At 38.4% G+C, this 17,425-nt stretch overlaps 1 protein-coding gene and 1 pseudogene across 1 annotated transcript in view; one reads left to right on the top strand and one right to left on the bottom strand.

Moving 5' to 3' along the window:
* Positions 1-17,425, bottom strand: part of NCKAP5 (NCK associated protein 5) — a 797,038-nt gene that overhangs the window by 663,323 nt on the left and 116,290 nt on the right. The gene's annotated exons all lie outside the window — the stretch shown is intronic.
* LOC115937498 (U4 spliceosomal RNA) lies at positions 2,508-2,620 on the top strand (annotated as a pseudogene).

The raw sequence follows: 17,425 nt of genomic DNA, 5'->3' as shown, positions 1-17,425 counted from the left end.
AAGAAGATAGCAGGAGGGGAAGAATGAGGGGGGAGGAAATCGGAGGGGGAGATGAACCATGAGAGATCATGGACTCTGAAAAACAAACTGAGAGTTCTATAGGGGAGAGGGGTGGGAGGATGGGTTAGCCTGGTGATGGGTATTAAAGAGGGCACGTTCTGCATGGAGCACTGGGTGTTACACACAAACAATGAATCATGGAACACTACATCAAAAACTAATGATGTAATGTATGGTGATTAACCTAACAATAAAAAAATTCTCAAAAAAAATCATTTACTACTATTTTGTAAGAACTCTTCTTGACTTTAAGTAAAATAAACATCAGAGGAAGCTTCCTATGCAGGAGAAAGCATTTATCAGAAACCAGTATAAAACACATTGAAAGTCATAAATAAAGTGAGAATGTCCTCTATCTCTGTTTAATTTTCAACATTGTTTGAGATGTTGTAATACAACTAGCAGATGAAATAAGATGCGAAAATGAAATAAATGATACAAATATTGAAAACAATATGGAATATAAAAACGATTACTCACGGAATTATGTATACCTAGAACAATCAAGAAATATAAGAAAATCTTTTTAAATTCAGACTGTATTAAGGCAGCTGAATATAAGGTAAACATAAAAATACAACAGTGCTTATTTATACTGTACATTAACAGGAAAGAAAAGTAGAATAAAAATATCAAAACTCTTCTTGTTTTTTGAGAGAGAGAATCTGTTTCGCTGAGGTGCCCAAGGGCCAATGAGACGCATATGAAACAAACTAGTACTACATTGGAGAGAGCCTCCGAATTTGCAGTAAGAATTCCCCACAAGTCAAACATCGACAGAACTTGGCTTTTCCATCAAGTTGGTCAGTCCCACTCTCCTTATTTCCTATGTTTCAGTGGGTCATTTCAAGTTGTCTCCAAATGTGTCATCTCCTTCCAGCATAGAATTAATTACTGTATGTTGATGCAACATTTGAACCACCACCCGCTCCCACTCTGGCCTTTTAGAGGCAGAGAGATCCATGTCCAAGGTACGCAGGCAGCTCAAAAACCCTGAAGGCTGCTTCTTTGATGTGGCCTTTTTGTTTCACTGACTCATTCCTGGAGAAAACATGCTGAAGTTGTTGAAAGATCAGTTGAGATCTCTGCAGCATAAGCAATAACATGCGGCTTTACGACATCTGCATAAACACAGAGGCACCGAGAAACAGGGCGACCTGGATAGTGAGTGGTCTTTTTGATAGCAGGTTCATAATCTGGGTTCATATATATATATGAGATTTTATTTTATTTTTTACCAATCATACCTAAACCTCAGTAGCAAATGCTTCTTCATGATACTGATATTGGATGGGGTGGAGGCTGGGGGTGGAGGTGATGCTAATAAAGATGGAAAGGGAGAGGAGCACTATTCCTCTACCATCAGAATAAGAAACAAGGAATCAGTGTTCCATGTGAATGAAGAGAAGAATCAAATCCATTTACGTGAAAAAAAAAAAAAAATCACAACCCAAGACCTGAAAGCGTGTTAGTGATTTGTAAGTCTATAAAATCGTCCTGTTTAAAAGAAAGAAATGTGTTTCCCTCTGAAACATACACATTCACCATACACTAGGATCCGATAAATATCAAAATCACGGAATCTATCGCTATGTCATTCCTTAGCTTTTGCTTCAATATCTGCAAATTAGGTTGAAAAGTGAATTTTCTTTAAGCGCCTACTGTTGTTCTTTGTTGCAGCAAGAGCTCATTAAACTTCAAAAAGGGAACATGGCCATTTGCAGTAAAACTGCAGGACTAATCCTACCACATTATCTGTATCATGCAACAAACTTAGGATCATTATAGTTTCATGAGCTACAATAAAAATTGCTCATTAATTATTCATAGTCTGTTTCCAGTATACAGAATAAAAAAAAAATACACAACAGAAGCAGAAATGCTGTTATCCTAAACATTTAGATAGGTCAACAGAAGACTCAGCTGAGCTGGAAAACATCAGATTGCAGAGCTCCTAATAGCACTGATGGCTTGAGTGCCTCGAGAGTATCACACCTCCTTCCCTACATGCTGTCAAATGTTCCCATTACCTACTGTCACTCTTAAGCCCCAGGGAAACACAACATCAAGGTTATCCATCCTGTAGGCTGACGGACTCAGCCCCAACCTGTATGTCAAGGAGCATGCTGAAAGCAGATCTTTAAAAAATCAAATTGGCCTTCCTAAATATCTGGCCATGAATGTGGCATATTATTTTCATTAACATCTAACTCCCCTACCTGACTCTAAGCTTCATGGGCTCAGGAGCAGATGGAATCATTCTGCTCATCACTGTAGTCTCAGAATCTGGAATAGCGCCTGGCACACAGAAGACAATAAATACTTATGTTGACTAGATCATAGAATAAGAGTCTCTCCACTTTATGCACCTATGAGATGGGCATAATTCCTGTAACCATTTCTTCATTGCTGGGCGTTTAAGTGTCTTCTTACATTGTAATACTTTAAGCTTTGCGCAGTGGCAGTATCGTAGCCAATGAGGTTTATCCGAGGCGCGATTATTGCTAATTGAAAACTTTACATTGTAATATTTTAAGATTTTTTTTTTAATTTATTTATTCGACAGAGAGAGAGACAGCAAGAGAGGGAACACAAGCAGGGGGAGTAGGAGAGAGAGAAGCAGGCTTCCTGCTGAGCAGAGAGCCCGATGTGGGGCTCGATCCCAGGACCCTGGGATCATGACCTGAGCCGAAGGCAGACGCTTAACAACTGAGACACCCAGGCACCCCGGCATTGTAATATTTTAAATATTGGTGTGATGAATATCTTTATTCATGTGATTTCTTCATATTTTGGGTTCCCAAAAGGAGAATTGGTGGGTCAAAAAATCAGAACATTTTTATGGTTCTTGATATGTAATGCCAAATTATTTATGGATGAATCATACCACAAGTAAAACATGGAAGAACAAATTTTACCACTGGCTCATAAATATCAGCCATTAAAAATGTTTTTCAAAGTACTAGATAACTTAAGGGGAAATTAGAATGCTTGCTCATATTTTGCTGTAATTTGAATGTCTTAATTTGGCAAATTGAGTATTTTTCTCTGTTTATTTAAGTAATCGTATTTTCTCTTTGGTGCATTTGCCAGGGAATGATCGGGTCATGGCTGTTCCTCTGTGTGTGGGAGCCTTTCTTAGATACTTAAAGAAACTTCGGCACCATAACTTCTCTGCCAATTTCATTCCTTTTGCTTTAAATACTCTTTCTCAAGAATACAACAGGACTCCTGAAAGCTGGAGTTTAGGTGATACTTCTATTGGCCAGGGATCTCATTACTATATGGGCTTATACGATAAGGAGTCGCTCCGTCTCATCTTTTGGGTCCCTCATGGTGGTCATCTAGATTATTTACATGTGTGTTGATAAACACCATTAGAGGTTTTCACTCTGGAAGAATTAGTGAGTTATTTTACAGAGTCAGGCACGTTTTATGGGCCAGTAAGTACTAACCTAAGTAAGCCATAGTCAGGGACCAGCCGACGCAAAGAAATCCTATACCTATAAAAGTTTCAGTGGTAATACAATTGAAAGCTGTCACCAAATCCTGTTATCTATCTGGGTAGAAAAGTGCTCAACAAAACAGTGATAGCCCAGAAGGTAGAGAGCTGAATTAAGGCCAACAAAAACCTTTGAGTACATGGCAGATTCAAGATAATAGCTGAGTGATAAAATAAAACCTTCCCAGAAACCCAAGTCTTAATAAAATTGCTCTAAAAGTGCTTTGGGGCTACTGGTCTATTTAACTTCTTCGTGTTCCTAGGGCTCGAGGACATTTGGTTTTGGTAGTAGGTACATTTACTGATGTGTCGGCAATCGGGACAACTGGTAATGGGGCTCAAAGTGGAATCTGGTTTGTATAGCCTCACAAAGGTTGCTATTCTTGTATAAATATTTACATATGACTTCTAAAACAAAGCAATCTGTCATTGTTCTAGACACCCATTGCTGAAACACTTGGAATGAAAGATTCCAAGAATACCTATAAAACTATTTTAGATTTCAGAGGTCAAAAATTCTCAAAGCTAATCCAAGGTATGCTTGGTAAAGCTAAATGTTTACCTCTTCCTTTGTTTCTATTTGGCTGGACAATGGTTGATAAGAAGAGAAAGAGCATTTATCTTAAAAGTGCTCCTTTTCAAGAATCATTTAAATAAACAGAGCTAAATGTCAACCACATTCTACAAATACGTTAATTTCAAGGGGGGTTCCTTTTTGTCTCCCATTGGAGATCACAGTTGAGCAGGGGAAAGGAAGTAAAGTATAATGGTGAAGAGCATAGATTGGAGACAGGCAGCCCCAGTATAATCCCAGTTCTGCCTTTCTTAACTGTATAACTGGGGATGCGCCATTTAATTCTATATCCCTCAGTTTCCTCATCTGCAAAATAAGGTTGATAATGACACTACCTCACAGTGTTGTTGTGAAGAGGAAGTGGGTTAAAATGTAAAAACCCTTCAAAGCAGTGCCTAGTATATAGACCCATATATTTTCCAATATGTGATTACGACTATCTCAAGAGTAGAGTTTATATAACTGTGTTCTCTAATACTCGACATTACTGCAGCACATAGTAGCTGATCAATAAACAATTGCTGAATGAACAGCTGACTATAAAGGATTTTGTAATAGAATTTCTTTAAAGGACAACATTTCCTTGTACCATCAAAGCATGACAATTCAATACAGGACTGACAGACTGTTTTCAGAAACAATTCCAGAGTGCAGAATATGTGCACCTCTATGCATCAACAGAATGAATAATGAGAGAGCAATGAACAATATTAAATAAGAGACAAGTAAGAGTTTTAATGCAAATCCAAATGACTTTCTATTAATGCAAGTACTATTTTCTTGGCATAGCCCCGGGCTGCCCTTCTACTCTTTACAGATAAAGCTATGACTATAACACCATCTGGGATAGGTCAAGACCAAGTGGAGATTCTGAGCTCATCCCTGATTACTCCTTTATTCAAGTGGGGGTTAGAGAGTGGGTGGGAAAGTTTCAGGGAAAGATTTTCAAATGACACAGATTCACTAATAAAATGCTCAGGAGCTGATTTAGGCCTATTTAATCTCCAAGACATCTGAAACAACACAACATCTGTAATGACTTCTTATCCTGGAAAACCCCAGAGAATTTTACATTTTTTTTTTTAATCCATGTATTTAGCGGTCACATCACTCATTACTGAAATGCAGTTCTTGTTTCTAGAGTAAGGGAGAGAAATGTTTTTAATAGGCACCACAAGATAATGAGATGACTAGACACACAGCTCCCATCATTGAAGACAGAGACAGACCAGCTTTACCAAGTTGGAAGAGGGCCAGCCTCTACAGCACTCACCATATTCTGGGTGTGGCATCACCAGCTTCCTCCTTGGACAGAAATGGAATAAGAGGCTGGGTAAGTATATGAGTGAGGTAATGAGTGAATGATTAAATGAACAAATACGATAAAGTTAGAGAGGATATAGGCCTCCAAAGAGTTTAGTAGAAAGAGGCAGGGCCTTCCCCACTCATCAAATCTGCCAAAGAACGGATTCTATTTTGAACATTAATACATGGCTACTGGTTATCATATTGGACAGTGAAGGCTAGATGAGTCCCTTGGACATTTCTTTTCTTTTTCTATTTCATGGTGTTCTCTTCTCTCGCCTGCTACTTACATATTGGGGTTCCTCTTTGGCCCACTGCTTTGGTGACTATGCATCCTCTCCTTGGCTGTCCTTGAGACACCTGATACCCTGCACCACCAAAATCTAACTTTTCATCTTCCCAGGTAAAATTGCTACTCTTCATGAGTTTGTTACTTCAATTGCAGGCACTACCACCCACCCAGGCCCCCAAACAGGGAACTCTTCTTGACAGCTCATCTCTCTCACACCACCCCCATTGATGTGATTCTCGGTTCTTGCTATATTTATGTTTACCTTCCAATTATTTTTCAAATCCACCCTTGGCACCCCAGCTACCATTGTACACTCCAAATGGTCATCCACTCTTTCCTGTATTTCAACTGACATTCTTCTAGCTCAGGAACTCTTAGTGTTGGCTGCACATTAGAATCACAAGGGGAATTGAAAACATGAACAGTGCCTGGATCTACCCCAAGAGATGTGGTTTTACTCAGGATGAGCTGCGACCCAGGCAATGGTATTTTTTAAAGCTCCTCACATCACTTTGTGCAGACAGACTTGAGAATAATTCTTCCTGCTCATCTCTCTGGCTCTGGCTTTGTCCCCCCTACAGCCATACCCTGGAGAAGCACCAGGCTGCTCTTTCTAGAATGTTCATCTAGAAAATGAAACCCAAATTCCTTAACTATCCCTAGCCTTCCTACTTATGTCCTGACATTCTCAAACTCATAGAAGCAGACAGTAAGACGGTGGCATCCAAGTACTGACGGGGGTGCGGGGGGGTTGGAAGTAGGGACAGAAACTGGGACATGTTGATATAAAGTTTCAATTATGAAGGATGAATAATTTCTGGAGCTCTAATGTACACATGGTGACTATAGGTAAAAATACTGCATTGTATACTTGAACTTTGCTAAAAGAGTAAATCTTAAATGTTCTTATAGTACACATGCACACAAATAACTATATGAGGTGATATTTAAATTAGCTTGATTGTGGAAATCATTCACAACATATTTGTATGTCAAAACATCATGTTGCCTACCACAAATACATAAAATTTTTATTTGTCAATTATGCCTCAATAAATCTGGAAAAAATAAAAGATCTGATAAAAAAAAATGAAACAAAACCAAATCATCACATATCCACTCCTTAAAAAATATGATTTTGAGATTAAACTTAGGTCTTCTCTCTCAGCTTCATATCACTTATTGTACTTTTTGTGTGTTCTCTGGGGATGCTGGAGAAGTTCCACATGTCAACAGGTTAGTGAGGACAAAAGTATAGATGATTCCTGGGGATGACCCCAGTCCATGTCTGTTCTCACAAGAGCAGGTCTGCTTTTTGTGGCCAAAGACTTGGGCTCTGGGGTCAATCTATCTGCATTTGAATTGTGCTCTTCCACTGGGAGGATGACTGACTTTGGTGAGTTATGTAAACTCTCTAAGTCAGTCTTATAATGGAGGACATTGATGTGCCTACCTCATGCAGTCCTTCTGAGAATTACATAAGGAAAACTAAGCAAGAAGTTTACATGGTGCCTGTCACAGAGAAAGCCCTGAATGAATAGTAGCCCCGTATTACTTTATGTCTTTTCCTTGTTGGAGTTAACAATAATATTCATTTGAAGAAGGGATTTGCCTGCTTTTAAAATACTTTGTGAAAGCGCTGTTCTAGAATGTTGCGACTGTAGAGAGTCCAACCTAGTTCTCCCTTGGGATCTCAGTAATTCGAGTTGCTAATGGATCCAATGTTCTTTATTCTGCAATTCAGAGACTGAAGTCCACGCCTTGCCTGTTCACTAGAACCCGTCAGTGGAAAAGAAAACACCAACCTAGGACTCACATTTCGATGTGAGCCACAGGTGTTGGTGGGTGCCAGCTTCTGGATGGCATAAAAAGAAATGAATGCTCTTGCCAGTGTTGAGAATATGACTGTAGTATGCCTATTACAAATATTTACCTTTTTAGCTGGAATACCATGGGACACTAGGGTTTCTGTTTGAACAGTGCTTTGAGGCAGAACTCATTGAAGCTACATGGCAAGCTTTGCATAAATACACTCTTTTATGATTATACTTGTAACATATCATACCATCAGGCTGCAAAATAAAGCTTGGGGGGACAAAATAATCCCAGTTATTCACATATAACTATAGTTCCCAATACAGATTTGTAGATAACTTCACATAAAGTATAATAGGAAATTTTTTATTTCTGGCAAAATGCATCCATCAACTAGTGTTGAAAAAGTAGTATAATTTGGGGTTACAGTCTAGGGGCTATAGTCAATGCCTCTGGGGTCAAACAAACACAGGTTTGAGAAAAGTAAGGCACTTAGAGCATCTAGAACCTAAAATAGATGCTGTAAATTTTAACTCTGATAATAATAGTAAACTAATCATTAATAATATTATTCTCTAAGGGCATTTGACATAATTTTACCAATCAAGTAATTAGGTTGTATTTTTTCTATCACATTTTGTTTTTTAATGCTGCTATTAATTTGTAATTTTAGATCAACCCCAAAAATACTCCCGCAGACTTAAAACCTGGTTTCAATAATTTTAATTTTCTCTTAGAAGTGAGCAGATCAACACTGAGCTATGGAAATGAGATTGAGGTGTCTGGATTTTCATGACCAGAAGGCATGATAACTTGTCCTCAAATTGTTTGATCTTGTTACCCTTTCTGCTGAATACTTTGAGTCATGCCAGAGTACAGAATGCCTTTTATTCAAAAGCTTCCAAAAGAGAGATTGCGTCGACAGTAATTCAGAGCAAGCTGCTGAAAGGCTATATTAATCCCGATCCTGGGATATTACACTAAATATTTGACAGGAATCCAAATTTTCATGAAGCCTTCCACTAAGAAGATAATCTTTCATAATTTTAACTGTGAAAGGGGAGGACTTGATCTTTTGAAATGGAAAAGGTGAGTCTAATTGAATTTCCTTCTTTGGTTTCTTATTAAAGAATGGGTCCAGATTGAATCATATTCAATTAATGATTGTACTTGGGATATATTGTTCTTTTCAGGAGCTGAAAATAAGATTAACAAAGCTAGAAAAAAATGTAGGGGGCAGTGATGCCAATTCAACACTTAAAGGGCTAGGCATATGGAGAAGCAAAGACCTATTTTGATGCCATATGATTCCGAGCAGGCCACTGTTCTTGACCAATTCAAGGACTGAGTGGAAAGCTGTGTGATACTGAGCATCACTTATGAGGAAAAATAAACTTACAAATGCTACAAACAATAATCAAGACATACCATTCTGACTTGCCTCTTCTCCTGCCTATCGACCCAAAACACTATGATCTTATCATTGTCAACTCAGTACACACCTGTCAGGAGCTCACTGCAGGCTACCCCCCCAGTTCCCAGGCACCACAGCTCAGGTTTAAGACTTACAGGTAAATTAGCAGAATTAGGCCAAATATTTTAAAACTGGGACTGTCCAGGAACACCGTTCCTGTAATTATAATCTCTCTAAAACTCTCCCTTCCATAAACTTTTCTGGGGATATTTTTCTTCTACGTCTTAAAGACTGGCATTTTACCACAGCAGAACTTGCCATTTTTTGCTAATTGTCTCATATCTCTCTTTGTGTACTGCCTACATAGTGATGATGTAAGTGCTTCCAGGACAAACTGACCAGCTCTTCTATTCTTCAAGGTCTTTATAGTACAAAATACATTATCGGTGCTTAATTAGTACTTCTCTAAATAAAGCTGGTTTGTGGGGGTAGAGGGTGGGGGGAAAGAGGTGGTACAAGTTTGAAGACAGAATCTAGAATATCATTCTATCTCTGCCCCTTGACATCTGTGTGAGCCAGAGTGAGTCCCCATTTATAAAATAGGCATAATAACACACAACACCGTGATAATATTATGTGACATTTGTGCATTGCCTGGCATGTAATAAGGGCTTAATCCATACACACTCCCTTCGTGAACAGAAACACTGACCTAAGAAAGGTTTTAAAGTGTGAGAGGGAATGGACTATAGTACTCATGAGCGTGGACTCTAGAACAAGACTGCCTAAATTCAAGCCCAATTCAAAACCTCCAGCCATGGGATTTGGGGTTAAATGCTTAAGATCTCTGTGCCCCAGTTTTTTAACCTGTGAATATTAATTTGTAATTATTTGCAATTGTTTATTTTTGTAATATTTGTAATTGACCCCAAAGGCATTGACTATAGCCCCTAGATACTAATGATATCTACCCCCATAGACGTGAGGCTTAAATGAGTTAGTGCTTTATATCCCTTATGAGTGCCTGACACAAACAGGTGACTTTAGTATCACTAAGGATGAGCCTACTCAAGACATACAAATGAACTTGGTCAATTTTAAAGGTCTTTTAAAACTCTGGATGTATAGTTCTATGAAGAAAACACACACACACACACACACACACACAGAGTTATCGGAGTTTAACTTTTTTTCCTTCCTCTCTTACAACTTACACATCTGCTACCTGTGGTAAGTGAGCCTAATCAATTTATGATCTGCCATAACCAGCTAGGAAGCTGAATAAAGGAAAGCTGAAGTCAAACCTGATATTCAGTTTGAAAGGTTATTTATTAGAATAACAGTCTTGTATATTCATTAGTGAATTTCACCTGCATTTCTCTTCATATATACAACTTACTTATGCTGAAAGGTATTATCTGTATTATAGATGATTTGGTAAAATAAACAGATTAAATAGCAAAAAAAAAAAAAAAAAAGAATATCAATCTTCTCAGGGCACCTGGGTGGCTCAGTCAGTTAGGTGTCTGTCTTTGGCTCAGGTCATGATCTCTGAGTCCTGGGATTGAGCCCAGCACTGGACTCCCTGCTCAGCAGGGAGTCTGCTTCTCCCTCATCCTCTGCCCTAGCCCCCACTCATGCTAGTGCTCTCTCTTTCTCTCTCTCTCAAATAAATAAATAAAATCTTTAAAAAATAAAGAATATCAGTCTTCTGTAGAGATGGTCTGAAGGGAGAGCTGTAAGTGACTTGTCTAAGATAGATGTGCAAGGAGGAAAGGTCTGGACTCCAAGCCTGGCACTGAACTGAATTTTCAAAGAATCTTTCAGTCAAGTTCACCAATGTCTAAAATTTAGGTCTTTGCAGCAGAAGGGCTACGTCAGCACAAGTTTCATTACTTAGCTAGCCAACAGTCTTCACAGGGCCAGGACACAAAACACTTGCCAAGAAAGACTAAACACTACAAGACACTCGTTTTAGACCTACAGACACATGCAGACTGAAAGTGAAGGAATGGAAAAGCATCTATCAGGCAAATAGAAATGAAAAGACAGCCAGATAGCCATATTTACATCATACAAAATAGACTTTAAAGAGAAGACTAAAATAAGAGACAAAGAAGGACATGTATAATTATAAAGGGAACAATCCAACAAAAAGATTTAACAATTATAAATATTTATGCATCAACTATGACAGTACCTGAATATATAAAGCAGAAAATAATCAATAGTAATACAGCAGAAGTAGGGGATTTTGATATCCCACTTACATCAATGGACAGATCATCTAAACAGAAAATCAACAAGGAAAGAGTGGCTTTGAATGAATCATTGGACTGGATGGATCTAACAGATATATTCAGAACATTCCACCCTGAAACAGCAGAATACACATTTATTTCAAGTGTACATGGAATATTCTCCAGAAGAGATCACGTATTAGGCCACAAAATAAATCTCAACAAATTAAAAAAGACTGAGGCATACCATGCGTCTTTTCTGACCACAATGCTATGAAACTAGAAATCAACAAGAAAAAATCTGAGAAGAACACAAATACACTGATATTTAATAACATGCTAATAAATAATGACTGGGTCAACCAAGATATGAAAGAGGACAAAAAATATATGGAGACAAATGAAAATGAAAATACAACAATTCAAAATCTTTAGGATGCAACAAAGCTGTTCTAAGAGGAAAGTTTATAGCAATACAGGCCCACCTCAAGGAGCAATAAAAATCTCAAATAAACAACCTAACCTTACACCTAAAGGAGCCAGAAAAAAAGAACAAATAAAACCCAAAACCAGTAGAAGGAAGGAAATAATAAAGACTAGAGTAGAAATAAATGAAATAGAAACTAGAATGAATGAATAAATGAATGAATGAATAAATAAAGTAGAACAGATCAATGAAACCGGAGCTGGTTCTTTGAAAATATCAACAAAATTGATAAACCTTTAGCCAGACTCGTTTAACAAAGAATGAGGACTCAAAAGAGCAAAATTAGAAATGAAAGAGGAAAAATAACAACCAACACCACAGAAATACAAAAACTGTAAGAGAATATTATGAAGAATTATATGCCAACAAACTGGACAACTTAGAAGAAATGGACAAATTTCTAGAAACATATAACCTCCCAAAACTGAATCAGGAAGAAATAGAAAATATGAACAGACTCATTATCAGCAATGAAATTGAATCAATAATCAAAAACTCCCAACAAACAAAAGTCTAGGACCAGATGGCTTCACAGGTGGACTCTGCCAAACATATAAAGAAGGGCCATATGCACCGCAATGTTCATAGCAGCAATGTCCACAATAGCCAAACTGTGGAAAGAGCCAGGATGCCCTTCAACAGACAAATGGATAAAGTAGATGTGGTCCATATACACAATGGAATATTATTCAGCCATCAGAAAGGATGAATACCCAACTTCTGCATCAACATGGATGGAACTAGAGATTATGCTAAATGGAATAAGTCAAGCAGAGAAAGTCAATTATCATATGGTTTCACTTATTTAAGGAATATAAGGAATAGCATGGAGGACATTAGGAGAAGAAAGGGGAAAATGAAGCGGGGGAAATCAGAGGGGGAGACAAACCATGAGAGACTATGGATTCTGAGAAACAAACTTAGGGTTTTAGAGGGGAGGGGGATGGGTTAGCCCAGTGATAGGTATTAAGGAGGGCACATATTGCATGGAGCACTGGGTGTTATACGCAAACCATGAATCATGGAACACTACATCAAAAACTAATGATGTACTGTATGGTGACTAACATAGCATAATAAAAATTTAAAAAATGAAATAAAAAATGAAGAAGAGTTAATACCTATTCTTCCCAAATTATTCCATAAAATAGAAGAGGAAGAGAAGCTTCCAAATTCATTCTATGAGGCTGGTATCACCCTGATTAAAAAACAAACAAACAAACAAAAAACAGATAAAGACACCAAAAAGAGATAAAAGATACTAAAGATAGATGAAAAGAGAACTACAGGCCAATATCTCTGATGGGCATACATGCAAAACTTCTCAACAAAATATTAGCAAACCAAATCCAAAAATCCATTTAAAAAATCATTCATGGGGTCCCTGGGTAGCTCAGTATGTTAAGTGTCCAACTCTTAATTTCAGCTCAGGTCATGATCTCAGGGTTATGAGATCAAGCCCCATGTTGGGCTCCATACTTAGTGTGGAGTCTGCTTCAGATTCTCTCTCTCCCTCTTCCCCTCCCCCTGCTTGTGGTCTCATAAAAAAAAATAATAATAAAATAAATAAATAAATAAATAAATCTAATAAAAATATCATTCACTGGGGTGCCTGGCTGGCTCAGTTGTTAAGCATCTGCCTTCAGCTCAGGTCATGATCCCAGGGTCTTGGGATTGAGCCCCACATTGGGCTCCCTGCTCAGTGGGAAGCCTGCTTCTCCCTCTCCCACTCCCCATGCTTGTGTTCCCTCTCTTGCTGTCTCTCTCTGTCAAATAAATAAATAAAATCTTTTAAAAATATATATATCATTCACCACAATCAAGTGGGATTTATTCCTGGGATGCAAGGGTTGTTCAATATCCACAAATCCATTAACATGATGCATCACATCAACAAGAGAAAGGATTTAAAAACATATGATAATTTCAATAAATGTAGAAAAAGCATTTGATGAAGTACAACATCCATTCATGATTAAAAACCCTCAATAAAGTAGGTTTAAAGGGAACATACCTCAACATAATAAAGGCCACATATGGAAAAATAACATTGAACATCATATTCAATGGTGAAAAACTGAGAGCTTTCCCCCTAAGGTCAGGAACAAGACAAGGATGTCTAGTCTCACCACTTTTATTCAACATAGTAGTGGAAGTCCTGGCCAGAGCAAAATCTGGCCACAGCAAAAAGAAGAGAAGAGAAGAGAGAGAAAGAGAGAAAGAGAGAGGGGAAGGAAGGAAGGAAAGAGAGAGAAAGAGAAAGAAAAGACAAGAAAAGAAAAGAAAAGAAAAAGGAAAGGAAAGGAAAAGGGAAAGGAGGGGTAAAGGAAAGGGGAAGGAAGGAAGGAAAGGAAGGAAGGAAGGAAGGAAGAAAAAGGAAGGGGAAGGGAAGGGAAGGGAAGGGAAGGAAAGGGAAGGAAAGGAAAGGAGAGGAGAGGAGAGGAGAGGAGGAGGGAGGGAAGGAGGAAGGAAGAGAAGGCATCCAAATTGGTAAGGAAGAAATAAAATCTTCACTATTTGCAGATGGCATGATACTATATAGGAAACCCTAAAGACTCCACCAAAAAACTATTAAAATTAATAAATGAATCCCGTAAAGTTAATAGGATACAAAACCAATGTACAGAAATATATTGCAGCATATACATTAATAATAAAGCAGCAGAAAGAGAAATTAAGAAAATAATCCCATTTATAATTACATCAAAAATAATAAAATGCCTAGGAATAAACTTAACCAAGAAGAGGTGAAAGACCTATACGCTGAAAACTATAAAACGCTGATGAAAGAAATTGAAGATGACACGCAGAAATGGAAAGACTTTCCATCCTCATGGATTGGAAGAACAAATATTGTTAAAATGTTCACACTACTCAAAGCAATATACACATTTAATGCAATCCCTATCAAAATACCAACAGCTTTTTTCACAGAATCAAAACAAACTATTTTAAAATGTGTATGGAACACAAAAGACCCAGAATAGCCAAAGCAATCTTGAAAAAGAAAAACAAAACTAGAGGCATTACAATTCCAGACTTAAAGTTACAAAGCTTTTGTAATCAAAACAGTATGGTACTGGAACAAAAATAGGCACATAGATGAATAGAGCAGAATAGAAAACCCAGAAATAAGCCCACAATTATATGATTCATCTTTGACAAAAGAGTATGCAATGGGAAAGACAGTCTCTTCAACAAATTGTGTTGGGAAAACTGGATATGCAAAAGAATGAAACTGGACTAACTTTGTTTTACCATACACAAAAAATAAACTCAAAATACTATATGTTAACTAGAATTTAAATAAAAATTTGGAAGAAAAAAAACCTCAAAATTGATTAAGGACAAATATAAGACCTAAAACCATAAAAGGCCTAGAAGAGAGCATAGCAGTAATTTCTCTGACACTGGCCATAACAACATCTTTCTTAATATGTCTCTTGAGGCAAGGGAAACAAAAGCAAAAATAACCTATTGGGACTAATCAAAATAAAAAGCTTCTGCACAAAGACGGAAACAGTCAATAAAACTGAAAAACAACCTACTGAGAAAGAGAAGATATTTGCAAATGACATATCCGATAAGGGGTTAGTATCCAACACATACAAAGAAAGAACTGATACAACTCAACACCTGAAAACCAGTAATCCAATTAATAATGGGCAGAAGACATGAACAGACATTTTTAAAAATGCATATAAAAATTAATTAATTTAGGGGCGCCTGGATGGCTCAGCCATTAAGCATCTGCCTTTGGCTCAGGTCATCATTCCAGAGTCCTGGGACTGAGCCCTGCATCGGGCTCCCTGCTCAGCGGAGAGCCTGCTTCTCCCTCTCCCACTCCCCCTGCTTGTGTTCCCTCTCTCGTTGTCTCTCTGTCAAATAAATAAAATCTTAAAAAAAAAATTAATTAATTTAAATAGAAAAAGGCCAGGCACAATTTGCCCTTACAGTTGCACATTGGTGAATTTGCAGTTTGCAAAGTAATTTTGGGATTCCAAGGAAGGTACAGAGTAAGCTCCCCATCAAAATGAACAATGAACTACAATAATAAACTAACTTCGTAACCCATTCTGTATTGAAATTCTTAGCAGACCTCATCTACTAACGACCATTCCACACAGTTTTCATGCTACTGGCTTCGCTCCCTCCCCATCTCCATCACCAGGCTTTTAAACTGTAATTTCACAGGCTATGCCAGTTGCTTTGGGCATTTCCCATGACAACTCAGGGGAAATTAATACCATGCTCAAAATTTTTATTTATATATTTAAGAGTCTTCTCTGCATCAGTCTTGTTCTTTGAGTCTGTCCATCATAAAACATCTACCAGACATCATTGTTTTTCTTACTCCTAAATATGATTCAAAAGCACTTCAAGTCAGGGAAACACAGAGAACCATGCCCACACTGCTTTCAGAATGGAACGGAATGTAACAACAAGAAACATCTACTGAAGAAAGAGATGAAATGTGGTTTCATAGGAAAATCTAAGCCGAGCATGGAGGAAGGCAGGTTACCAGAGAGTTCTCTGCAGTAACAGCAGGTAGAGGCCAAATGAAACCGGAGTCCTTGTTAGAGGCATCCACACAAAGGCGGCTATCTGGTGTTCTGTGAAGGCAGGTATTACCTCACACCTGAGCTGTGTCCAGTGAAGAAGTAAGGTACATCAATCAAGGCAGGAAGGAAGCGAAGGAGGGAGAGGGGAAGTAAAATAGAACAAGTTGCAGTAATCAGACTGAACTGGTGACTCTAGACAGAGCAACACAAATAGGAAAAGGTGGGGGGCTATGACAAGGAGAACCCTCCCCTGGAAAGACTTCTGGCACTCCTTAGTACCTATCAAAACCTACCCTATTTTTCAGTCATTGCTGTGACCCAGTGTCCCTGTAACAATGGCAAACCACCAATCCCTCCCCTTTGACACCTAATGTCCTTCAGGTTTGTATCAGTGGTTCTCAACTGTGGATGATTTAGCCTGCAAGGGGACACTGGAAAGGTCTAGAGACACTTTTGGTTGTTACAACAGGGGGGTGGACTGGCATGTAGTAGGCAGAAGACAGGAATGCTGCTAACGTCTTACGATGCCCAGGTCAGCACCACAGCAAAGACCATCACTAGTGTTGTGGTTAAGTCTCTGGTCTGTATCACTGTCATCTGGTCTCAAATCCTCTCGGCCTTGAACGTTAGCTCCATGCTCTGGATGTATGTCTTGACTCTCAGTCCAGCTTATAAGTATCTTCGGGGCATGGAGGACCTTTAGTACTTCATGCCTTCGCCCAGCATTCTGGCACAGAGCCTGCACACAGTAGGTAGAGTATATAATGAGTGGAGAAGGAAAAGTACAAGCTGTGTTCATTCTTCTGAGTCAGAATTGAAGGAAGTTGCCTCTCGGCAGCGTCATTGCCAAACCTTGCTGGGCACAGAATGGCATGGCAAAAGCATCTTCCCCATCGGAACAATGGGCCAGGGGTGAGCTGCTTGGGTGATGGAGACAGTCAGGGAAATAACTCAGCTAAGAATGAAGAGGTGGGGGCTAGGCTGCAGCAACACATCGAATAGTCAACAAAAGAAAACATTGAAAAATGGGCATTTCAACTTTTCAGTTTGTTTTTAGACATAATTTAGAGAAAAGTCCAAATGCTGTAGAAACCAGGTAAAAATTGATCTGTATGCTGGGTCTCTGCTAGTCCTCTGCACAGAACTGAAGCAGATGCACCTGGGCTTTCTGAGG

Source organism: Leptonychotes weddellii, chromosome 3 (assembly GCF_054177405.1).
Source record: "Leptonychotes weddellii isolate Sample4059 chromosome 3, ASM5417740v2, whole genome shotgun sequence".
Lineage (NCBI taxonomy): Eukaryota > Metazoa > Chordata > Mammalia > Carnivora > Phocidae > Leptonychotes > Leptonychotes weddellii.
This window is presented reverse-complemented; position numbering and strand designations above follow the sequence as displayed.